The sequence below is a fragment of the Rhipicephalus microplus genome, chromosome 8 (assembly GCF_043290135.1).
Source record: "Rhipicephalus microplus isolate Deutch F79 chromosome 8, USDA_Rmic, whole genome shotgun sequence".
NCBI classification, from domain to species: domain Eukaryota; kingdom Metazoa; phylum Arthropoda; class Arachnida; order Ixodida; family Ixodidae; genus Rhipicephalus; species Rhipicephalus microplus.
In genome coordinates this window covers 124,692,070-124,716,101 of record NC_134707.1, presented here as the reverse complement: position 1 = coordinate 124,716,101, position 24,032 = coordinate 124,692,070, and the positions used below count along the sequence as shown (strand labels likewise).

The following is a 24,032-nucleotide window of genomic DNA, read 5'->3' as shown; positions in this document are numbered from 1 at the left end:
GGGCAGAGAGTGATAGAATATTGCCTGATGCTCCGTCCCGTGTCTGAACTTGGCTGCCCATAAAATTGTGATCACTGCTATCATTATTGTAAGCGCGGCCCCTGAGTCAAATATCGAGTCGTTACCTGTGACGCAGCGGAGGTGTCAATGAACGCAAAGGCACTAACAGTGGTGAAGCATTATTAGAAGTAAGCCCAACTTCAGCGTCAGAAGTTATTTTGTTGCAGAAGAATCTGAAACATGAAACTCTGACTTTTTAAAATAGTTGGGCGTTTTCGTGAAACAGCCGAATGGCTTTCGTGCAATGGACTAAACAGCGTCTTGCACATTGTAACACAACTTAAAAAAGAGCAACATAAAAAAGATGCGTCGGCCGGGAATCAAACCCGGGACAACTGCTTGGAAGACAGCTATGCTAACCACTATACCAGCGACGCCCGCATTTGCGAGGCTGCATTCAGCTGTTCATCCGGAACACATGCATTGTAACGATTGGCAGAGAGTGACAGAAAATTGGCTGCGGCTCCGTGCTGTGTCTGAATTTGGCTGCCTATAAAATTGTGATCACTGCTATCAATATTGTAAGCACGGCCCCTGAGTGAACAATCGATTCGTTACCTGTGACGCAGCGGAGGTGTCAATGATCATAAAGGCGCTAACAATGGTGAAGCACAGGTAGAAGTTAGCCCAACTTGAACCTCAGAAGTCATTTTGTGTCAGAAGAATCTGAAACATGAAACTCTGACTTTTTAAATAGTTGGGCCTTTTCGTCAAACAGCCGAATGGCTTTCGTGCAATGGAAATAACAGTGTATTGCACAATGTAACACAACTCAGCAAAAGCAACAAAGAAAAGATGCGTCGACCGGGAATCGAACCCGGGTCAACTGCTTGGAAGGCAGCTCTTCTAACCACTATATCACCGACGCCGGCATTTGCGAGGCTGCTTTCAGCTGTTCATCGGGAACACTTGCATTTTAACGATGGGCAGAGAGTGACAGAAAATTGGCTGCGGCTCCGTGCTGTGTCTGAATTTGGCTGCCTATAAAATTGTGATCACTGCTATCATTATTGTAAGCACGGCCCCTGAGTGAACAATCGACTCGTTACCTGTAACGCAGCGGATGTGTCAATGAACGTAAAGGCGCTAACAGTGGTGAAGTATTATTAGAAATTAGCCCAACTTCAGCGTCAGAAATTATCTTGTTCCAGAAGAATCTGAAACAAGAAACTCTGACTTTTTGAAATAGTTGGACGTTTTCGTTAAACAGCCGAATGGCTTTCGTGCAATAGAATAAACAGCGTATTGCACAATATACCACAACTTGAAGAAGAGCAATATAGAAAAGATGCGTCGGCCGGGAATCAAACCCGGGACAACTGCTTGGAAGGCAGCAATGCTAACCACTATACCACTGACGCCAGCATGTCCGAGGCTGCTTCAGCTGTTCATCCGGAACACGTGCATCGTAACGATGGGCAGAGAGTGATAGAATATTGCCTGATGCTCCATCCCGTGTCGTAACTTGGCTGCCCATAAAATTGTGATCACTGCTATCATTATTGTAAGCGCGGCCTCTGAGTCAAATATCGAGTCGTTACCTGTGACGCAGCGGAGGTGTCAATGAACGCAAAGGCACTAACAGTGGTGAAGCATTCTTAGAAGTAAGCCCAACTTCAGCGTCAGAATTTATTTTGTTGCAGAAGAATCTGAAACATGAAACTCTGACTTTTTAAAATAGTTGGGCGTTTTCGTGAAACAGCCGAATGGCTTTCGTGCAATGGACTAAACAGCGTCTTGCACAATATACCACAACTTAAAAAAGAGCATCATAGAAAAAAAGCGTCAGCTGGGAATCAAACCCGGGTCAACTGCTTGGAAGGCAGCTATGCTAACTACCATACCACCGATGCCTGCATTTGTGAGGCTGCATTCAGCTGTTCATCCGGAACACGTGCATTGTAACGATAAGCAGAGAGTGATAAATTATTGCCTGGTGCTCCGTCCCGTGTCTGAATTTGGCTGCCCATAAAATTGTGATCACTGCTATCGTTATTGTAAGCGCGACCTCTGAGTCAAATATCGACTCGTTAACTGTGACGCAGCGGAGGTGTCAATGAACGCAAAGGTACTAACAGTGGTGAAGCATTATTAGAAGTAAGCTCAACTTCAGCGTCAGAAGTTTTTTTGTTGCAGAAGAATCTGAAACATGAAACTCTGACTTTTTAAAATAGTTGGGCGTTTTCGTGAAACAGCCGAATGGCTTTCGTGCAATGGACTAAACAGCGTCTTGCACAATATACCACAACTTAAAAAAGAGCAACATAGAAAAAAAGCGTCAGCTGGGAATCAAACCCGGGTCAACTGCTTGAAAGGCAGCTATGCTAACTACATACCACCGATGCCTGCATTTGCGAGGCTGCTTTCAGCTGTTCATCCGGAACACGTGCATTGTAACGGTGGGCAGAGAGTGATAAATTATGGCCTGGTGCTCCGTCTTGTGTCTGAATTTGGCTGCCCATAAAATTGTGATCACTGCTATCGTTATTGTAAGCGCGGCCTCTGAGTCAAATATCGACTCGTTACCTGTGACGCAGTGGAGGTGTCAATGAACGCAAAGGCACTAACAGTGGTGAAGCATTATTAGAAGTAAGCCCAACTCCAGCGTCAGAAGTTTTTTTTTTGCAGAAGAATCTGAAACACGAAACTCTGACTATTTAAAATAGTTGGGCGTTTTCGTGAAACAGTCGAATGGCTTTCGTGCAATGGAATAAACAGCGTCTTGCACATTATAACACAACTTAAAAAAGAGCAACATAAAAAAGATGCGTCGGCCGGGAATCAAACCCGGGACAACTGCTTGGAAGGCAGCTATGCTAACCACTATACCACTGACGCCAGCATGTCCGAGGCTGCTTCAGCTGTTCATCCGGAACACGTGCATCGTAACGATGGGCAGAGAGTGATAGAATATTGCCTGATGCTCCGTCCCGTGTCTGAACTTGGCTGCCCATAAAATTGTGATCACTGCTATCATTATTGTAAGCGCGGCCTCTGAGTCAAATATCGAGTCGTTACCTGTGACGCAGCGGAGGTGTCAATGAACGCAAAGGCACTAACAGTGGTGAAGCATTATTAGAAGTAAGCCCAACTTCAGCGTCAGAAGTTATTTTGTTGCAGAAGAATCTGAAACATGAAACTCTGACTTTTTAAAATAGTTGGGCGTTTTCGTGAAACAGCCGAATGGCTTTCGTGCAATGGACTAAACAGCGTCTTGCACAATATACCACAACCTAAAAAAGAGCAACATAGAAAAAAAGCGTCAGCTGGGAATCAAACCCGGGTCAACTGCTTGGAAGGCAGCTATGCTAACTACCATACCACCGATGCCTGCATTTGCGAGGCTGCTTTCAGCTGTTCATCCGGAACACGTGCATTGTAACGATGGGCAGAGAGTGATAGAATATTGCCTGGTGCTCCGTCCCGTGTCTGAATTTGGCTGCCTCTAAAATTGTGATCACTGCTATCGTTATTGTAAGCGCGGCCTCTGAGTCGACAATCGACTTGTTACCTGTGACGCAGTGGAGGTATCAATGAACCCAAAGGCACTAACAGTGGTGAAGCATTATTAGAAGTAAGCCCAACTTCAGCGTCAGAAGTTATTTTGTTGCAGAAGAATCTGAAACATGAAACTCTGACTTTTTAAAATAGTTGGGCATTTTCGTGAAACAGTCGAATGGCTTTCGTGCAATGGAATAAACAGCGTCTTGCACATTATAACACAACTTAAATAAGAGCAACATAGAAAAGATGCGTCGGCCGGGAATCAAACCCGGGACAACTGCTTGGAAGGCAGCTATGCTAACCACTATACCACTGACGCCATCATGTCCGAGGCTGCTTCAGCTGTTCATCCGGAACACGTGCATCGTAACGATGGGCAGAGAGTGATAGAATATTGCCTGATGCTCCGTCCCGTGTCGTAACTTGGCTGCCCATAAAATTGTGATCACTGCTATCATTATTGTAAGCGCGGCCTCTGAGTCAAATATCGAGTCGTTACCTGTGACGCAGCGGAGGTGTCAATGAACGCAAAAGCACTAACAGTGGTGAAGCACTATTAGAAGTAAGCCCAACTTCAGCGTCAGAATTTATTTTGTTGCAGAAGAATCTGAAACATGAAACTCTGACTTTTTAAAATAGTTGGGCGTTTTCGTGAAACAGCCGAATGGCTTTCGTGCAATGGACTAAACAGCGTCTTGCACAATATACCACAACTTAAAAAAGAGCAACATAGAAAAAAAGCGTCGGCTGGGAATCGAACCCGGGTCAACTGCTTGGAAGGAAGCTATGCTAACCTCTATACCACTGACGCCAGCATTTGCGAGGCTGCTTCAGCTGTTCATCGGGAACACGTGGATTGTAACGATGGGCAGAGAGTGACAGAAAATTGTCTAGGGCTCCGTGACGTGTCTGAATTTGGCTGCCTATAAAATTGTGATCACTGCTATCATTATTGTAAGCGCGGCCTCTGAGTCAACAATCGACTCGTTACCTGTGACGCAGCGGAGGTGTCAATGAACGCAAAGGCACTAACAGTGGTGAAGCATTATTAGAAGTAAGCCCAACTTCAGCGTCAGAAGTTATTTTGTTGCAGAAGAATCTGAAACATGAAACTCTGACTTTTTAAAATAGTTGGGCGTTTTCGTGAAACAGTCGAATGGCTTTCGTGCAATGGAATAAACAGCGTCTTGCACATTATAACACAACTTAAAAAAGAGCAACATAAAAAAGATGCGTCGGCCGGGAATCAAACCCGGGACAACTGCTTGGAAGGCAGCTATGCTAACCACTATACCACTGACGCCATCATGTCCGAGGCTGCTTCAGCTGTTCATCCGGAACACGTGCATCGTAACGATGGGCAGAGAGTGATAGAATTTTGCCTGATGCTCCGTCCCGTGTCTGAACTTGGCTGCCCATAAAATTGTGATCACTGCTATCATTATTGTAAGCGCGGCCTCTGAGTCAAATATCGAGTCGTTACCTGTGACGCAGCGGAGGTGTCATTGAACGTAATGGCGCTAACAGTGGTGAAGCATTATTAGAAATTAGCCTAACTTCAGCGTCAGAACTTATCTTGCTGCAGAAGAATCTGAAACATGAAACTCTGACTTTTTGAAATAGTTGGGCGTTTTCGTTAAACAGCCGAATGGCTTTCGTGCAATGGACTAAACAGCGTCTTGCACAATATACCACAACCTAAAAAAGAGCAACATAGAAAAAAAGCGTCAGCTGGGAATCAAACCCGGGTCAACTGCTTGGAAGGCAGCTATGCTAACTACCATACCACCGATGCCTGCATTTGCGAGGCTGCTTCAGCTGTTCATCCGGAACACATGCATTGCAACGATGGGCAGCGAGTGACAGAAAATTGGCTGAGGCTCCGTCCCGTGTCTGAATTTGGCTGCCTATAAAATTGTGATCACTGCTATCATTATTGTAAGCACGGCCCCTGAGTGAACAATCGACTTGTTACCTGTGACGCAGCGGAGGTGTCAATGAACGTAATGGCACTAACAGTGGTGAAGCATTATTAGAAGTAAGCCGAACTCCAGCGTCAGAAGTTTTTTTGTTGCAGAAGAATCTGAAACATGAAACTCTAACTACTTAAAATAGTTGGGCGTTTTCGTGAAACAGTCAAATGGCTTTCGTGCAATGGAATAAACAGCGTCTTGCACATTATAACACAACTTAAAAAAGAGCAACATAAAAAAGATGCGTCGGCCAGGAATCAAACCCGGGACAACTGCTTGGAAGGCAGCTATGCTAACCACTATACCACTGACGCCAGCATTTTCGAGGCTGCTTCAGCTGTTCATCCGAAACACATGCATTGTAACGATGCGCAGAGAGTGACAGAAAATAGGCTGAGGCTCCGTGCCGTGTCTGAATTTGGCTACCTATAAAATTGTGATCACTGCTATCATTGTTGTAAGCGCGGCCTACGAGTGAACAATCGACTCGTTACCTGTGACGCAGCGGAGATGTCAATGATCGTAAAGGCGCTAACAGTGGTGAAGCATTAGTAGAAGTTAGCCCAACTTGAGCCTCAGAAGTTATTTTGTGTCAGAAAAATCTGAAACATGAAACTCTGACTTTTTAAATAGTTGGGCCTTTTCGTCAAACAGCCGAATGGCTTTCGTGCAATGGAAATGACAAAGTATTGCACAATGTAACACAACTCAGCAAAAGCAACAAAAAAAAGATGCGTCGACCGGGAATCGAACCCGGGTCAACTGCTTGGAAGGCAGCTCTTCTAACCACCATATCACCGACGCTTGCATATGCGAGGCTGCTTTCAACTGTTTATCCGGAACACGTGCATTGTAACGATGGGCAGAGAGTGATATAATATTGCCTGGTGCTCCGTCCCGTGTCTGAATTTGGCTGCCTATAAAATTGTGATCACAGCTATCATTATTGTAAGCGCGGCCTCTGAGTCAACAATCGACTCGTTACCTGTGACGCAGCGGAGATGTCAATGATCGTAAAGGCGCAAACAGTGGTGAAGCATAAGTAGAAGTTAGCCCAACTTGAACCTCAGAACTCATTTTTTGTCAGAAGAATCTGAAACATGAAACTCTGACTTTTTAAATAGTTGGGCCTTTTCGTCAAACAGCCGAATGGCTTTTGTGCAATGGAAATAACAGTGTATTGCACAATGTAACACAACTCAGCAAAAGCAACAAAGAAAAGATGCGTCGACCGGAAATCGAACCCAGGTCAACTGCTTGGAAGGCAGCTCTTCTAACCACTATATCACCGACGCCGGCATTTGCGAGGCTGCTTTCAGCTGTTCATCGGGAACATGTGCATTGTAACGATGGGCAGAGAGTAACAGAAAATTGTCTAGGGCGCCGTGCCGTGTCTGAATTTGGCTGCCTATCAAATTGTGATCACTGCTACTATTATTGTAAGCGCGGCCTCTTAGTCAACAATCGACTCCCTCCTTACTTGTGACGCAACGGAGGTGTCAATGAATGTAAAGGCGCTAACAGTGGTGAAGCATTATTAGAAATTAGCCTATCTTCAGCGTCAGAACTTATCTTGTTGCAGAAGAATCTGAAACATGAAACTCTGACTTTTTGAAATAGTTGGGCGTTTTCGTTAAACAGCCGAATGGCTTTCGTGCAATAAAATAAACAGCGTATTGCACAATATACCACAACTTGAAGAAGAGCAACATAGAAAGGTGCGCCGGCTGGGAATCAAACCCGGGTCAACTGCTTGGAAGGCAGCTATGTTAACCACCATATCACCGACGCTTGCATATGCGAGGCTGCTTTCAGCTGTTTATCCGGAACACGTGCATTGTAACGATGGGCAGAGAGTGATAGAATATTGCCTGGTGCTCCGTCCCGTGTCTGAATTTGGCTGCCTATAAAATTGTGATCACTGCTATCATTATTGTAATCGCGGCCTCTGAGTCAACAATTGACTCGTTACCTGTGACGCAGCGGAGGTGTCAATGAACGCAAATTCACTAACAGTGGTGAAGCATTATTAGAAGTAAGCCCAACTTCAGCGTCAGAAGTTATTTTGTTGCAGAAGAATCTGAAACATGAAACTCTGACTTTTTAAAATAGTTGGGCGTTTTCGTGAAACAGTCGATTGGCTTTCGTTTAATGGAATAAACAGCGTCTTGCACATTATAACACAACCTAAATAAGAGCAACATAGAAAAGATGCGTCGGCTGGGAATGAAACCCGGGACAACTGCTTGGAAGGCAGCTATGCTAACCACTATACCACTGACGCCAGCATGTCCGAGGCTGCTTCAGCTGTTCATCCGGAACACGTGCATCGTAACGATGGGCAGAGAGTGATAGAATATTGCCTGATGCTCCGTCCCGTGTCTGAACTTGGCTGCCCATAAAATTGTGATCACTGCTATCATTATTGTAAGCGCGGCCTCTGAGTCAAATATCGAGTCGTTACCTGTGACGCAGCGGAGGTGTCAATGAACGCAAAGGCACTAACAGTGGTGAAGCATTATTAGAAGTAAGCCCAACTTCAGCCTCAGAAGTTATTTTGTTGCAGAAGAATCTGAAACATGAAACTCTGACTTTTTAAAATAGTTGGGCGTTTTCTTGAAACAGCCGAATGGCTTTCGTGCAATGGAAATAACAGTGTATTGCACAATGTAACACAACTCAGCAAAAGTAACAAAAAAAAGATGCGTCGACCGGGAATCGAACCCGGGTCAACTGCTTGGAAGGCAGCTCTTCTAACCACCATATCACCGACGCTTGCATATGCGAGGCTGCTTTCAGCTGTTTATCCGGAACACGTGCATTGTAACGATGGGCAGAGAGTGATAGAATATTGCCTGGTGCTCCGTCCCGTGTCTGAACTTGGCTGCCCATAAAATTGTGATCACTGCTATCATTATTGTAAGCGCGGCCTCTGAGTCAAATATCGAGTCGTTACCTGTGACGCAGCGGAGGTGTCAATGAACGCAAAGGCACTAACAGTGGTGAAGCATTATTAGAAGTAAGCCCAACTTCAGCCTCAGAAGTTATTTTGTTGCAGAAGAATCTGAAACATGAAACTCTGACTTTTTAAAATAGTTGGGCGTTTTCTTGAAACAGCCGAATGGCTTTCGTGCAATGGACTAAACAGCGTCTTGCACAATATACCACAACCTAAAAAAGAGCAACATAGAAAAAAAGCGTCAGCTGGGAATCAAACCCGGGTCAACTGCTTGGAAGGCAGCTATGCAATCTACCATACCACCGATGCCTGCATTTGCGAAGCTGCTTTCAGCTGTTCATCCGGAACACGTGCATTGTAACGATGGGCAGAGAGTGATAAATTATGGCCTGGTGCTCCGTCCCGTGTCTGAATTTGGCTGCCCATAAAATTGTGATCAGTGCTATCGTTATTGTAAGCGCGGCCTCTGAGTCAAATATCGACTCGTTACCTGTGACGCAGCGGAGGTGTCATTGAACGCAAAGGCGCTAACAGTGTTGAAGCAGTAGTAGACGTTTGGCCAACTTCAGCCTCAAAAGTTATTTTCTTGCAGAAGAATCTGAAACATGAAACTTTGACTTTTTAAAATAGTTGGGCGTTTTCGTGAAACAGTCGAATGGCTTTCGTGCAATGAAATAAACAGCGTCTTGCACATTATAACACAATTTAGAAAAGAGCATCATAGAAAAGATGCGTCGGCCGGGAATCAAACCCGGGACAACTGCTTGGAAGGCAGCTATGCTAACCACTATACCACTGACACCAGCATTTGCGAGGCTGCTTCAGCTGTTCATGCGAAACACGTGCATTGTAACGATGGGCAGAGAGTGACAGAAAATTGGCTGAGGCTCCGTGCCGTGTCTGAATTTGGCTGCCTATAAAATTGTGATCACTGCTACCTTTATTGTAAGCGCGGCCTCCGAGTGAACAATCGACTCGTTACCTGTGACGCAGCGGAGATGTCAATGATCGTAAAGGCGCTAACAATGGTGAAGCATTAGTAGAAGTTAGCCAAACTTGAACCTCAGAAGTTATTTTGTGTCAGAAGAATCTGAAACATGAAACTCTGACTTTTTAAAATAGTTGGGACTTTCCGTCGAACAGCCGAATGGCTTTCGTGCAATGGAAAGAACAGTGTATTGCACAATGTAACACAACTCAGCAAAAGCTACGAAGTAAAGATGCGTCGGCCGGGAATCGAACCGGGGTAAACTGCTTGGAAGGCAGCTATGCTAACCACTATACCACTGACGCCGGCATTTGCGAGGCTGCTTTCAGCTGTTCATCCGGAACACGTACATTGTAACTATGGGAAGAGGTTGAGAGAAAATAGGCTGGGGCTCCTTGCCGTGTCTGAATTCGGCTGCCTATAAAATTGTGATCACTGCTATCATTATTGTGAGCGAGGCTTCTGAGTCAACAATCGACTCGTTACCTGTGATGGTGTCAATGAACGTAAGGGCGCTAACAGTGTTGAAGCAGTAGTAGACATTTGCCCAACTTCGGCCTCAAAAGTTATTTTCTTCCATAAGAATCTGAATAATGAAACTCTGACTTTTTAAAATAGTCGGGCGTTTTCATCAAACAGCCGAATGGCTTTCGTGCAATGGACTAAACAGCGTCTTGCACAATATACCACAACTTAAAAAAGAGCAACATAGAAAAAAAGCGTCAGCTGGGAATCAAACCCGGGTCAACTGGTTGGAAGGCAGCTATGCTAACTACCATACCACCGATGCCTGCATTTGCGAAGCTGCTTTCAGCTGTTCATCCGGAACACGTGCATTGTAACGATGGGCAGAGAGTGATAAATTATGGCCTGGTGCTCCGTCCCGTGTCTGAATTTGGCTGCCCATAAAATTGTGATCAGTGCTATCGTTATTGTAAGCGCGGCCTCTGAGTCAAATATCGACTCGTTACCTGTGACGCAGCGGAGGTGTCATTGAACGCAAAGGCGCTAACAGTGTTGAAGCAGTAGTAGACGTTTGGCCAACTTCAGCCTCAAAAGTTATTTTCTTGCAGAAGGATCTGAAACATGAAACTTTGACTTTTTAAAATAGTTGGGCGTTTTCGTGAAACAGTCGAATGGCTTTCGTGCAATGAAATAAACAGCATCTTGCACATTATAACACAATTTAGAAAAGAGCATCATAGAAAAGATGCGTCGGCCGGGATTCAAACCCGGGACAACTGCTTGGAAGGCAGCTATGCTAACCACTATACCACTGACACCAGCATTTGCGAGGCTGCTTCAGCTGTTCATGCGAAACACGTGCATTGTAACGATGGGCAGAGAGTGACAGAAAATTGGCTGAGGCTCCGTGCCGTGTCTGAATTTGGCTGCCTATGAAATTGTGATCACTGCTACCTTTATTGTAAGCGCGGCCTCCGAGTGAACAATCGACTCGTTACCTGTGACGCAGCGGAGATGTCAATGATCGTAAAGGCGCTAACAATGGTGAAGCATTAGTAGAAGTTAGCCAAACTTGAACCTCAGAAGTTATTTTGTGTCAGAAGAATCTGAAACATGAAACTCTGACTTTTTAAAATAGTTGGGACTTTCCGTCGAACAGCCGAATGGCTTTCGTGCAATGGAAAGAACAGTGTATTGCACAATGTAACACAACTCAGCAAAAGCTACGAAGTAAAGATGCGTCGGCCGGGAATCGAACCGGGGTAAACTGCTTGGAAAGCAGCTATGCTAACCACTATACCTCCGACGCCGGCATTTGCGAGGCTGCTTTCAGCTGTTCATCCGGAACACGTACATTGTAACTATGGGCAGAAGGTGAGAGAAAATCGGCTGGGGCTCCGTGCCGTGTCTGAATTCGGCTGCCTATAAAATTGTGATCACTGCTATCATTATTGTAAGCGAGGCCTCTGAGTCAACAATCGACTCGTTACCTGTGATGGTGTCAATGAACGTAAAGGCGCTAACAGTGTTGAAGCAGTAGTAGACATTTGCCCAACTTCGGCCTCAAAAGTTATTTTCTTGCATAAGAATCTGGAACATGAAACTCTGACTTTTTAAAATAGTCGGGCGTTTTCATCAAACAGCCGAATGGCTTTCGTGCAATAGAATAAACAGCGTATTGCACAATATACCACAACTTAAAAAAGAGCAACATAGAAAAAAAGCGTCAGCCGGGAATCAAACCCGGGTCAACTGCTTGGAAGGCAGCTATGCTAACCACCATATCACCGACGCTTGCATATGCGAGGCTGCTTTCAGCTGTTTATCCGGAACACGTGCATTGTAACGATGGGCAGAGAGTGATAGAATATTGCCTGGTGCTCCGTCCCGTGTCTGAATTTGGCTGCCTATAAAATTGTGATCACTGCTATCATTATTGTAAGCGCGGCCTCTGAGTCAACAATTGACTCGTTACCTGTGACGCAGCGGAGGTGTCAATGAACGCAAAGGCACTAACAGTGGTGAAGCATTATTAGAAGTAAGCCCAACTTCAGCGTCAGAAGTTATTTTGTTGCAGAAGAATCTGAAACATGAAACTCTGACTTTTTAAAATAGTTGGGCGTTTTCGTGAAACAGTCGATTGGCTTTCGTTTAATGGAATAAACAGCGTCTTGCACATTATAACACAACCTAATTAAGAGCAACATAGAAAAGATGCGTCGGCTGGGAATCAAACCCGGGACAACTGCTTGGAAGGCAGCTATGCTAACCACTATACCACTGACGCCAGCATGTCCGAGGCTGCTTCAGCTGTTCATCCGGAACACGTGCATCGTAACGATGGGCAGAGAGTGATAGAATATTGTCTGATGCTCCGTCCCGTGTCTGAACTTGGCTGCCCATAAAATTGTGATCACTGCTATTATTATTGTAAGCGCGGCCTCTGAGTCAAATATCGAGTCGTTACCTGTGACGCAGCGGAGGTGTCAATGAACGCAAAGGCAGTAACAGTGGTGAAGCATTATTAGAAGTAAGCCCAACTTCAGCCTCAGAAGTTACTTTGCTGCAGAAGAATCTGAAACATGAAACTTTGACTTTTTTAAATAGTTGGGCGTTTTCGTGAAACAGCCGAATGGCTTTCGTGCAATGAAATAAACAGCGTCTTGCACATTATAACAGAATTTAGAAAAGAGCATCATAGAAAAGATGCGTCGGCCGGGAATCAAACCCGGGACAACTGCTTGGAAGGCAGCTATGCTAACCACTATACCACTGACACCAGCATTTGCGAGGCTGCTTCAGCTGTTCATGCGAAACACGTGCATTGTAACGATGGGCAGAGAGTGACAGAAAATTGGCTGAGGCTCCGTGCCGTGTCTGAATTTGGCTGCCTATAAAATTGTGATCACTGCTATCATTATTGTAAGCGCGGCCTCCGAGTGAACAATCGACTCGTTACCTTCGACGCAGCGGAGATGTCAATGATCGTAAAGGCTCTAACAGTGTGAAGCATTAGTAGAAGTTAGCCCAACTTGAGCCTCAGAAGTTATTTTGTGGCAGAAGATTCTGAAACATGAAACTCTAAGTTTTTAAAATAGTTGGGCCTTTTCGTCAAACAGCCGAATGGCTTTCGTGCAGTAGAAATAACAGTGTATTGTACAATGTAACACAACTAGGCAAAAGCAACAAAAAATAGATGCGTTGGCCGGGAATCAAACCCGAGTCAACTGCTTGGAAGGCAGCTATGCTAACCACTATACCACTGACGCCAGCATTTGCGAGGCTGCTTCAGCTGTTCATCGAGAACACGTGGATTGTAACGATGGGCAGAGAGTGACAGAAAATTGTCTAGGGCTCCATGTCATGTCTGAATTTGGCTGCCTATAAAATTGTGATCACTGCTATCAATATTGTAAGCGAGGCCTCTGAGTCAACAATCGACTTGTTACCTGTGACGCAGCGGAGATGTCAATGATCGTAAAGGCGCTAACAGTGGTGAAGCATAAGTAGAAGTTAGCAAAACTTGAACCTCAGAAGTCATTTTGTGTCAGAAGAATCTGAAACATGAAACTCTGACTTTTTAAATAGTTGGGCCTTTTCGTCAAACAGCCGAATGGCTTTCGTGCAATGGAAATAACAGTGTATTGCACAATGTAACACAACTCAGCAAAAGCAACAAAGAAAAGATGCGTCGACCGGGAATCGAACCCGGGTCAACTGCTTGGAAGGCAGCTCTTCTATCCACCATATCACCGACGCTTGCATACGCGAGGCTGCTTTCAGCTGTTTATCCGGAACACGTGCATTGTAACGATGGGCAGAGAGTGATAGAATATTGCCTGGTGCTCCGTCCCGTGTCTGAACTTGGCTGCCTATAAAATTGTGATCACTGCTATCATTATTGTAAGCACGGCCTCTGAGTCAAATATCGAGTCGTTACCTGTGACGCAGCGGAGGTGTCAATGAACGCAAAGGCACTAACAGTGGTGAAGCATTATTAGAAGTAAGCCCAACTTCAGCCTCAGAAGTTATTTTGTTGCAGAAGAATCTGAAACATGAAACTCTGACTTTTTAAAATAGTTGGGCGTTTTCGTGAAACAGCCGAATGGCTTTCGTGCAATGGACTAAACAGCGTCTTGCACAATATACCACAACTTAAAAAAGAGCAACATAGAAAAAAAGCGTCAGCCGGGAATCAAACCCGGGACAACTGCTTGGAAGGCAGCTATGCTAACCACTATACCACTGACACCAGCATTTGCGAGGCTGCTTGAGCTGTTCATGCGAAACACGTGCATTGTAACGATGGGCAGAGAGTGACAGAAAATTGGCTGAGGCTCCGTGCCGTGTCTGAATTTGGCTGCCTATAAAATTGTGATCACTGCTACCTTTATTGTAAGCGCGGCCTCCGAGTGAACAATCGACTCGTTACCTGTGACGCAGCGGAGATGTCAATGATCGTAAAGGCGCTAACAATGGTGAAGCATTAGTAGAAGTTAGCCAAACTTGAACCTCAGAAGTTATTTTGTGTCAGAAGAATCTGAAACGTGAAACTCTGACTTTTTAAAATAGTTGGGACTTTCCGTCGAACAGCCGAATGGCTTTCGTGCAATGGAAAGAACAGTGTATTGCACAATGTAACACAACTCAGCAAAAGCTACGAAGTAAAGATGCGTCGGCCGGGAATCGAACCGGGGTAAACTGCTTGGAAGGCAGCTATGCTAACCACTATACCTCCGACGCCAGCATTTGCGAGGCTGCTTTCAGCTGTTCATCCGGAACACGTACATTGTAACTATGGGCAGAGGGTGAGAGAAAATAGGCTGGGGCTCCGTGCCGTGTCTGAATTCGGCTGCCTATAAAATTGTGATCACTGCTATCATTATTGTAAGCGAGGCCTCTGAGTCAACAATCGACTCGTTACCTGTGATGGTGTCAATGAACGTAAAGGCGCTAGCAGTGTTGAAGCAGTAGTAGACATTTGCCCAACTTCGGCCTCAAAAGTTATTTTCTTGCATAAGAATCTGAAACATGAAACTCTGACTTTTTAAAATAGTCGGGCGTTTTCATCAAACAGCCGAATGGCTTTCGTGCAATAGAATAAACAGCGTATTGCACAATATACCACAACTTGAAAAAGAGCAACATAGAAAAGGTGCGTCGGCTGGGAATCAAACCCGGGTCAACTGCTTGGAAGGCAGCTATGCTAACCACTATACCACCGACGCCAGCATTTGCGAGGCTGCTTTCAGCTGTTCATCGGGAACACGTGCATTGTAACGATGGGCAGAGAGTAACAGAAAATTGTCTAGGGCGCCGTGCCGTGTCTGAATTTGGCTGCCTATCAAATTGTGATCACTGCTATTATTATTGTAAGCGCGGCCTCTGAGTCAACAATCGACTCGTTACCTGTGACGCAGCGGAGCTGTCAATGAACGCAAAGGCACTAACAGTGGTGAAGCCTTATTAGAAGTAAGCCCAACTTCAGCGTCAGAAGTTATTTTGTTGCAGAAGAATCTGAAACATGAAACTCTGACTTTTTAAAATAGTTGGGCGTTTTCGTGAAACAGTCGAATGGCTTTCGTTAAATGGAATAAATAGCGTCTTGCACTATATAACACAACTTAAATAAGAGCAACAAAGACAAGATGCGTCGGCCGGGAATCAAACCCGGGACAACTGCTTGGAAGGCAGCTGTGCCTAACCACTATACCACTGACGCCAGCATGTCCGAGGCTGCTTCAGCTGTTCATCCGGAACACGTGCATCGTAACGATGGGCAGAGAGTGATAGAATATTGCCTGATGCTCCGTCCCGTGTCTGAACTTGGCTGCCCATAAAATTGTGATCACTGCTATCATTATTGTAAGCGCGGCCTCTGAGTCAAATATCGAGTCGTTACCTGTGACGCAGCGGAGGTGTCAATGAAAGCAAAGGCACTAACAGTGGTGAAGCATTATTAGAAGTAAGCCCAACTTCAGCGTCAGAAGTTTTTTTGTTGCAGAAGAATCTGAAACATGAAACTCTCACTTTTTAAAATAGTTGGGCGTTTTCGTGAAACAGTCGAATGGCTCTCGTGCAATGGAATAAACAGCGTCTTGCACATTATAATACAACTTAAAAAAGAGCAACATAAAAAAGATGCGTCGGCCGGGAATCAAACACGGGACAACAGCTTGGAAGGCAGCTATGCTAACCACTATACCACTGACGCCAGCATTTTCGAGGCTGCTTCAGCTGTTCATCCGGAACACGTGCATTGTAACGATGGGCAGAGAGTGACAGAAAATAGGCTGAGGCTCCGTGCCGTGTCTGAATTTGGCTGCCTATAAAGTTGTGATCACTGCTATCATTATTGTAAGCGAGGCCTCTGAGTCAACAATCGACTCGTTACCTGTGATGGTGTCAATGAACGTAAAGGCGCTAACAGTAGTGAAGCATTAGTAGAAGTTAGCCCAACATCAGCCTCAGAAGTTATTTTGCTACAGAAGAATCTGAAACATGAAACTTTGACTTTTTAAAATAGTTGGGCGTTTTCGTGAGACAGCCGATTGCCTTTCGTGCAATAGTATAAACAGCGTATTGCACATTATAACACAATTTAGAAAAGACCAACATAGAAAAGATGCGTCGGCCGGGAATCAAACCCGGGACAACTGCTTGGAAGGCAGCTATGCTAACTACATACCACCGATGCCTGCATTTGCGAGGCTGCTTTCAGCTGTTCATCCGGAACACGTGCATTGTAACGATGGGCAGAGAGTGATAAATTATGGCCTGGTGCTCCGTCTTGTGTCTGAATTTGGCTGCCCATAAAATTGTGATCACTGCTATCGTTATTGTAAGCGCGGCCTCTGAGTCAAATATCGACTCGTTACCTGTGACGCAGTGGAGGTGTCAATGAACGCAAAGGCACTAACAGTGGTGAAGCATTATTAGAAGTAAGCCCAACTCCAGCGTCAGAAGTTTTTTTGTTGCAGAAGAATCTGAAACATGAAACTCTGACTATTTAAAATAGTTGGGCGTTTTCGTGAAACAGTCGAATGGCTTTCGTGCAATAGAATAAACAGCGTATTGTACAATATACCACAACTTAAATAAGAGCAACAAAGAGAAGATGCGTCGGCCGGGAATCAAACCCGGGACAACTGCTTGGAAGGCAGCTGTGCCTAACCACTATACCACTGACGCCAGCATGTCCGAGGCTGCTTCAGCTGTTCATCCGGAACACGTGCATCGTAACGATGGGCAGAGAGTGATAGAATATTGCCTGATGCTTCGTCCCGTGTCTGAACTTGGCTGCCCATAAAATTGTGATCACTGCTATCATTATTGTAAGCGCGGCCTCTGAGTCAAATATCGAGTCGTTACATGTGACGCAGCGGAGGTGTCAATGAAAGCAAAGGCACTAACAGTGGTGAAGCATTATTAGAAGTAAGCCCAACTTCAGCGTCAGAAGTTTTTTTGTTGCAGAATAATCTGAAACTTGAAACTCTGACTTTTTAAAATAGTTGGGCGTTTTCGTGAAACAGTCGAATGGCTCTCGTGCAATGGAATAAACAGCGTCTTGCACATTATAATACAACTTAAAAAAGAGCAACATAAAAAAGATGCGTCGGCCGGGAATCAAACACGGGACAACAGCTTGGAAGGCAGCTATGCTAACCTATATACCACTGACGCCAGCATTTTCGAGGCTGCTTCAGCTGTTCATCCGGAACACGTGCATTGTAACGATGGGCAGAGAGTGACAGAAAATAGGCTGAGGCTCCGTGCCGTGTCTGAATTTGGCTGCCTATAAAGTTGTGATCACTGCTATCAATATTGTAAGCGAGGCCTCTGAGTCAACAATCGACTCGTTACCTGTGATGGTGTCAATGAACGTAAAGGCGCTAACAGTAGTGAAGCATTAGTAGAAGTTAGCCCAACATCAGCCTCAGAAGTTATTTTGCTACAGATGAATCTGAAACATGAAACTTTGACTTTTTAAAATAGTTGGGCGTTTTCGTGAGACAGCCGATTGGCTTTCGTGCAATAGTATAAACCGCGTATTGCACATTATAACACAATTTAGAAAAGACCAACATAGAAAAGATGCGTCGGCCGGGAATTAAACCCGGGACAACTGCTTGGAAGGCAGCTATGCTAACTACATACCACCGATGCCTGCATTTGCGAGGCTGCTTTCAGCTGTTCATCCGGAACACGTGCATTGTAACGATGGGCAGAGAGTGATAAATTATGGCCTGGTGCTCCGTGCCGTGTCTGAATTTGGCTGCCCATAAAATTGTGATCACTGCTATCGTTATTGTAAGCGCGGCCTCTGAGTCAAATATCGACTCGTTACCTGTGACGCAGCGGAGGTGTCATTGAACGGAAAGGCGCTAACTGTGTTGAAGCAGTAGTAGACGTTTGCTCAACTTCAGCCTCAAAAGTTATTTTCTTGCAGAGGAATCCGAAACATGAAACTTTGACTTTTTAAAATAGGTGGGCGTTTTCGTGAAACAGCCTAATGGCTTTCGTGCAATGGAATAAAACGCGTCTTGCACATTAAAACACAATTTAGAAAAGAGCAACATAGAAAAGATGCGTCGGCCGGGAATCAAACCCGGGACAACTGCTTGGAAGGCAGCTATGCTAACCACTATACCACTGACGCCAGCATTTGCGAGGCTGCTTCAGATGTTCATCTGGAACACATGCATTGCAACGATGGGCAGCGAGTGACAGAAAATTGGCTGAGGCTCCGTCCCGTGTCTGAATTTGGCTGCCCATAAAATTGTGATCACTGCTATCATTATGGTAAGCGAGGCCTCTGAGTCAACAATCGACTCGTTACCTGTGACGCAGCGGAGATGTCAATGATCGTAAAGGCGCTAACAGTGGTGAAGCATAAGTAGAAGTTAGCCCAACTTGAACCTCAGAAGTCATTTTGTGTCAGAAGAATCTGAAACATGAAACTCTGACTTTTTAAATAGTAGGGCCTTTTCGTCAAACAGCCGATTGGCTTTCGTGCAATGGAAATAAAAGTGTATTGCACAATGTAACACAACTCAGCAAAAGCAACAAAGAAAAGATGCGTCGACCGGGAATCGAACCCGGGTCAACTGCTTGGAAGGCAGCTCTTCTAACCACTATATCACCGACGCCGGCATTTGCGAGGCTGCTTTCAGCTGTTCATCGGGAACACTTGCATTGTAACGATGGGCAGAGAGTGACAGAAAATTGGCTGCGGCTCCATGCTGTGTCTGAATTTGGCTGCCTATAAAATTGTGATCATTGCTATCATTATTGTAAGCACGGCCCCTGAGTGAACAATCGACTTGTTACCTGTGACGCAGCGGAGGTGTCAATGAACGTAATGGCACTAACAGTGGTGAAGCATTATTAGAAATTAGCCTAACTTCAGCGTCAGAACTTATCTTGTTGCAGAAGAATCTGAAACATGAAACTGTGACTTTTTAAAATAGTTGGGCTTTTTCGTGAAACAGCCGAATGGCTTTAGTGCAATGGACTAAACAGCGTCTTGCACAATATACCACAACTTAAAAAAGAGCAACATAGAAAAAAAAGCGCCAGCTGGGAATCAAACGCGGGTCAACTGCTTGGAAGGCAGCTATGCTAACTACCATACCACCGACGCTTGCATATGCGAGGCTGCTTTCAGCTGTTTATCCGGAACACGTGCTTTTTAACGATGTGCAGAGAGTGATAGAATATTGCCTGGTGCTCCGTCCCGTGTCTGAATTTGGCTGCCTATAAAATTGTGATCACTGCTATCATTATTGTAAGCGCGGCCTCTGAGTCAACAATCGACTCGTTACCTGTGACGCAGCGGAGGTGTCAATGAACGCAAAGGCACTAACAGTGGTGAAGCATTATTAGAAATAAGCCCAACTTCAGCGTCAGAAGTTATTTTGTTGCAGAAGAATCTGAAACATGAAACTCTGACTTTTTAAAATAGTTAGGAGTTTTCGTGAAACAGTCGAATGGCTTTCGTTAAATGGAATAAATAGCGTCTTGCACTATATAACACAACTTAAATAAGAGCAACATGAAAAAGATGCGTCGGCCGGGAATCAAACCCGGGACAACTGCTTGGAAGGCAGCTATGCCTAACCACTATACCACTGACGCCAGCATGTCCGAGGCTGCTTCAGCTGTTCATCCGGAACACGTGCATTGTAACGATGGACAGAGAGTGACAGAAAATAGGCTGAGGCTCCGTGCCGTGTCTGAATTTGGCTGCCTATAAAATTGTGATCACTGCTATCATTATTGTAAGCGAGGCCTCTGAGTCAACAATCGACTCGTTACCTGTGATGGTGTCAATGAACGTAAAGGCGCTAACAGTAGTGAAGCATTAGTAGAAGTTAGCCCAACATCAGCCTCAGAAGTTATTTTGCTACAGAAGAATCTGAAACATGAAACTTTGACTTTTTAAAATAGTTTGGCGTTTTCGTGAGACAGCCGATTGGCTTTCGTGCAATAGTATAAACAGCGTATTGCACATTATAACACAATTTAGAAAAGAGCAACATAGAAAAGATGCGTCGGCCGGGAATCAAACCCGGGACAACTGCTTGGAAGGCAGCTATGCTAACCACTATACCACTGACGCCAGCATTTGCGATGCTGCTTCAGCTGTTCATCCGGAACACGTGCATTGTAACGATGGGCAGAGAGTGATAAATTATGGCCTGGTGCTCCGTCTTGTGTCTGAATTTGGCTGCCCATAAAATTGTGATCACTGCTATCGTTATTGTAAGCGCGGCCTCTGAGTCAAATATCGACTCGTTACCTGTGACGCAGTGGAGGTGTCAATGAACGCAAAGGCACTAACAGTGGTGAAGCATTATTAGAAGTAAGCCCAACTCCAGCGTCAGAAGTTTTTTTGTTGCAGAAGAATCTGAAACATGAAACTCTGACTATTTAAAATAGTTGGGCGTTTTTGTGAAACAGTCGAATGGCTTTCGTGCAATGGAATAAACATCGTCTTGCACATTATAACACAACTTAAAAAAGAGCAACATAAAAAAGATGCGTCGGCCGGGAATCAAACCCGGGACAACTGCTTGGAAGGCAGCTATGCTAACCACTATACCACTGACGCCAGCATTTTCGAGGCTGCTTCAGCTGTTCATCCGGAACACGTGCATTGTAACGATGGGCAGAGAGTGACAGAAAATAGGCTGAGGCTCCGTGCCGTGTCTGATTTTGGCTGCCTATAAAATTGTGATCACTGCTATTATTATTGTGAGCGCAGCCTCTGAGTCAACAATCGACTCGTTACCTGTGACGCAGCGGAGGTGCCAATGAACGTAATGGCGCTAACAGTGGTGAAGCAGTAGTAGAAGTTTGCCACACTTCAATCTCAGAAGTTATCTTGTTGCAGTAGAATATGAAACTTGAAGCTCTGACTTTTTAAAATAGTCGGGTGTTTTCGTCAAACAGCCGATTGGCTTTCGTGCAATGGAAATAACAGTGTATTGCACAATGTAACACAACTCAGCAAAAGCAACAAAGAAAAGATGCGTCGACCGGGAATCGAACCCGGGTCAACTGCTTGGAAGGCAGCTCTTCTAACCACCATATCACCGACGCTTGCATATGCGAGGCTGCTTTCAGCTGTTTATCCGGAACACGTGCATTGTAACGATGGGCAGAGAGTGATAGAATATTGCCTGGTGCTCCGTCCCGTGTCTGAACTTGGCTGCCCATAAAATTGTGATCACTGCTATCATTATTGTAAGCGCGGCCTCTTAGTCAAATATCAAGTCACCTCCGCTGCGTTACCTGTGACGCAGCGGAGGTGTCAATGAACGCAAAGGCACTAACAGTGGTGAAGCATTATTAGAAGTAAGCCCAACTTCAGCCTCAGAAGTTATTTTGTTGCAGAAGAATCTGAAACATGAAACTTTGACTTTTTAAATAGTAGGGCCTTTTCGTCAAACAGCCGATTGGCTTTCGTGCAATGGAAATAAAAGTGTATTGCACAATGTAACACAACTCAGCAAAAGCAACAAAGAAAAGATGCGTCGACCGGGAATCGAACCCGGGTCAACTGCTTGGAAGGCAGCTCTTCTAACCACTATATCACCGACGCCGGCATTTGCGAGGCTGCTTTCAGCTGTTCATCGGGAACACTTGCATTGTAACGATGGGCAGAGAGTGACAGAAAATTGGCTGCGGCTCCATGCTGTGTCTGAATTTGGCTGCCTATAAAATTGTGATGATTGCTATCATTATTGTAAGCACGGCCCCTGAGTGAACAATCGACTTGTTACCTGTGACGCAGCGGAGGTGTCAATGAACGTAATGGCACTAACAGTGGTGAAGCATTATTAGAAATTAGCCTAACTTCAGCGTCAGAACTTATCTTGTTGCAGAAGAATCTGAAACATGAAACTGTGACTTTTTAAAATAGTTGGGCTTTTTCGTGAAACAGCCGAATGGCTTTAGTGCAATGGACTAAACAGCGTCTTGCACAATATACCACAACTTAAAAAAGAGCAACATAGAAAAAAAAGCGCCAGCTGGGAATCAAACCCGGGTCAACTGCTTGGAAGGCAGCTATGCTAACTACCATACCACCGACGCTTGCATATGCGAGGCTGCTTTCAGCTGTTTATCCGGAACACGTGCTTTTTAACGATGTGCAGAGAGTGATAGAATATTGCCTGGTGCTCCGTCCCGTGTCTGAATTTGGCTGCCTATAAAATTGTGATCACTGCTATCATTATTGTAAGCGCGGCCTCTGAGTCAACAATCGACTCGTTACCTGTGACGCAGCGGAGGTGTCAATGAACGCAAAGGCACTAACAGTGGTGAAGCATTATTAGAAATAAGCCCAACTTCAGCGTCAGAAGTTATTTTGTTGCAGAAGAATCTGAAACATGAAACTCTGACTTTTTAAAATAGTTAGGAGTTTTCGTGAAACAGTCGAATGGCTTTCGTTAAATGGAATAAATAGCGTCTTGCACTATATAACACAACTTAAATAAGAGCAACATGAAAAAGATGCGTCGGCCGGGAATCAAACCCGGGACAACTGCTTGGAAGGCAGCTATGCCTAACCACTATACCACTGACGCCAGCATGTCCGAGGCTGCTTCAGCTGTTCATCCGGAACACGTGCATTGTAACGATGGGCAGAGAGTGACAGAAAATAGGCTGAGGCTCCGTGCCGTGTCTGAATTTGGCTGCCTATAAAATTGTGATCACTGCTATCATTATTGTAAGCGAGGCCTCTGAGTCAACAATCGCTCGTTACCTGTGATGGTGTCAATGAACGTAAAGGCGCTAACAGTAGTGAAGCATTAGTAGAAGTTAGCCCAACATCAGCCTCAGAAGTTATTTTGCTACAGAAGAATCTGAAACATGAAACTTTGACTTTTTAAAATAGTTTGGCATTTTCGTGAGACAGCCGATTGGCTTTCGTGCAATAGTATAAACAGCGTATTGCACATTATAACACAATTTAGAAAAGAGCAACATAGAAAAGATGCGTCGGCCGGGAATCAAACCCGGGACAACTGCTTGGAAGGCAGCTATGCTAACCACTATACCACTGACGCCAGCATTTGCGAGGCTGCTTCAGCTGTTCATGCGGAACACGTGCATTTTAACGATGGGCAGAGAGTGATAGAATATTGCCTGGTGCTCCGTCCCGTGTCTGAATTTGGCTGCCTATAAAATTGTGATCACTGCTATCATTATTGTAAGCGCGGCCTCTGAGTCAACAATCGACTCGTTACCTGTGACGCAGCGGAGGTGTCAATGAACGCAAAGGCACTAACAGTGGTGAAGCATTATTAGAAGTAAGCCCAACTTCAGCGTCAGAAGTTATTTTGTTGCAGAAGAATCTGAAACATGAAACTCTGACTTTTTAAAATAGTTGGGCGTTTTCGTGAAACAGTCGAATGGCTTTCGTGCAATGGAATAAACAGCGTCTTGCACATTATAACACCACTTAAATAAGAGCAACATAGAAAAGATGCGTCGGCCGGGAATCAAACCCGGGACAACTGCTTGGAAGGCAGCTATGCTAACCACTATGCCACTGACGCCAGCATGTCCGAGG

At 45.0% G+C, this 24,032-nt stretch overlaps 13 non-coding genes across 13 annotated transcripts; all 13 read right to left on the bottom strand.

Annotated features, from left to right (window-relative positions):
- Positions 1-1,349: 1,349 nt before the first annotated feature.
- TRNAG-UCC (transfer RNA glycine (anticodon UCC)) lies at positions 1,350-1,421 on the bottom strand. The gene has a single exon. It is a non-coding gene; the product is annotated as a tRNA-Gly (tRNA).
- A 1,405-nt stretch (positions 1,422-2,826) lies between these two features.
- On the bottom strand, positions 2,827-2,898 carry TRNAG-UCC (transfer RNA glycine (anticodon UCC)). The gene has a single exon. It is a non-coding gene; the product is annotated as a tRNA-Gly (tRNA).
- Positions 2,899-3,811: 913 nt separating this feature from the next.
- TRNAG-UCC (transfer RNA glycine (anticodon UCC)) lies at positions 3,812-3,883 on the bottom strand. The gene has a single exon. It is a non-coding gene; the product is annotated as a tRNA-Gly (tRNA).
- A 912-nt stretch (positions 3,884-4,795) lies between these two features.
- On the bottom strand, positions 4,796-4,867 carry TRNAG-UCC (transfer RNA glycine (anticodon UCC)). The gene has a single exon. It is a non-coding gene; the product is annotated as a tRNA-Gly (tRNA).
- Positions 4,868-11,671: 6,804 nt separating this feature from the next.
- TRNAG-UCC (transfer RNA glycine (anticodon UCC)) lies at positions 11,672-11,743 on the bottom strand. The gene has a single exon. It is a non-coding gene; the product is annotated as a tRNA-Gly (tRNA).
- Positions 11,744-14,129: 2,386 nt separating this feature from the next.
- TRNAG-UCC (transfer RNA glycine (anticodon UCC)) lies at positions 14,130-14,201 on the bottom strand. The gene has a single exon. It is a non-coding gene; the product is annotated as a tRNA-Gly (tRNA).
- Positions 14,202-15,105: 904 nt separating this feature from the next.
- Positions 15,106-15,177, bottom strand: TRNAG-UCC (transfer RNA glycine (anticodon UCC)). Its single transcript has one exon. It is a non-coding gene; the product is annotated as a tRNA-Gly (tRNA).
- Positions 15,178-15,598: 421 nt separating this feature from the next.
- TRNAG-UCC (transfer RNA glycine (anticodon UCC)) lies at positions 15,599-15,671 on the bottom strand. Its single transcript has one exon. It is a non-coding gene; the product is annotated as a tRNA-Gly (tRNA).
- A 1,396-nt stretch (positions 15,672-17,067) lies between these two features.
- On the bottom strand, positions 17,068-17,140 carry TRNAG-UCC (transfer RNA glycine (anticodon UCC)). Its single transcript has one exon. It is a non-coding gene; the product is annotated as a tRNA-Gly (tRNA).
- Positions 17,141-18,536: 1,396 nt separating this feature from the next.
- On the bottom strand, positions 18,537-18,608 carry TRNAG-UCC (transfer RNA glycine (anticodon UCC)). Its single transcript has one exon. It is a non-coding gene; the product is annotated as a tRNA-Gly (tRNA).
- A 1,890-nt stretch (positions 18,609-20,498) lies between these two features.
- TRNAG-UCC (transfer RNA glycine (anticodon UCC)) lies at positions 20,499-20,570 on the bottom strand. Its single transcript has one exon. It is a non-coding gene; the product is annotated as a tRNA-Gly (tRNA).
- Positions 20,571-20,990: 420 nt separating this feature from the next.
- On the bottom strand, positions 20,991-21,062 carry TRNAG-UCC (transfer RNA glycine (anticodon UCC)). Its single transcript has one exon. It is a non-coding gene; the product is annotated as a tRNA-Gly (tRNA).
- Positions 21,063-23,454: 2,392 nt separating this feature from the next.
- On the bottom strand, positions 23,455-23,526 carry TRNAG-UCC (transfer RNA glycine (anticodon UCC)). Its single transcript has one exon. It is a non-coding gene; the product is annotated as a tRNA-Gly (tRNA).
- Positions 23,527-24,032: the final 506 nt, after the last annotated feature.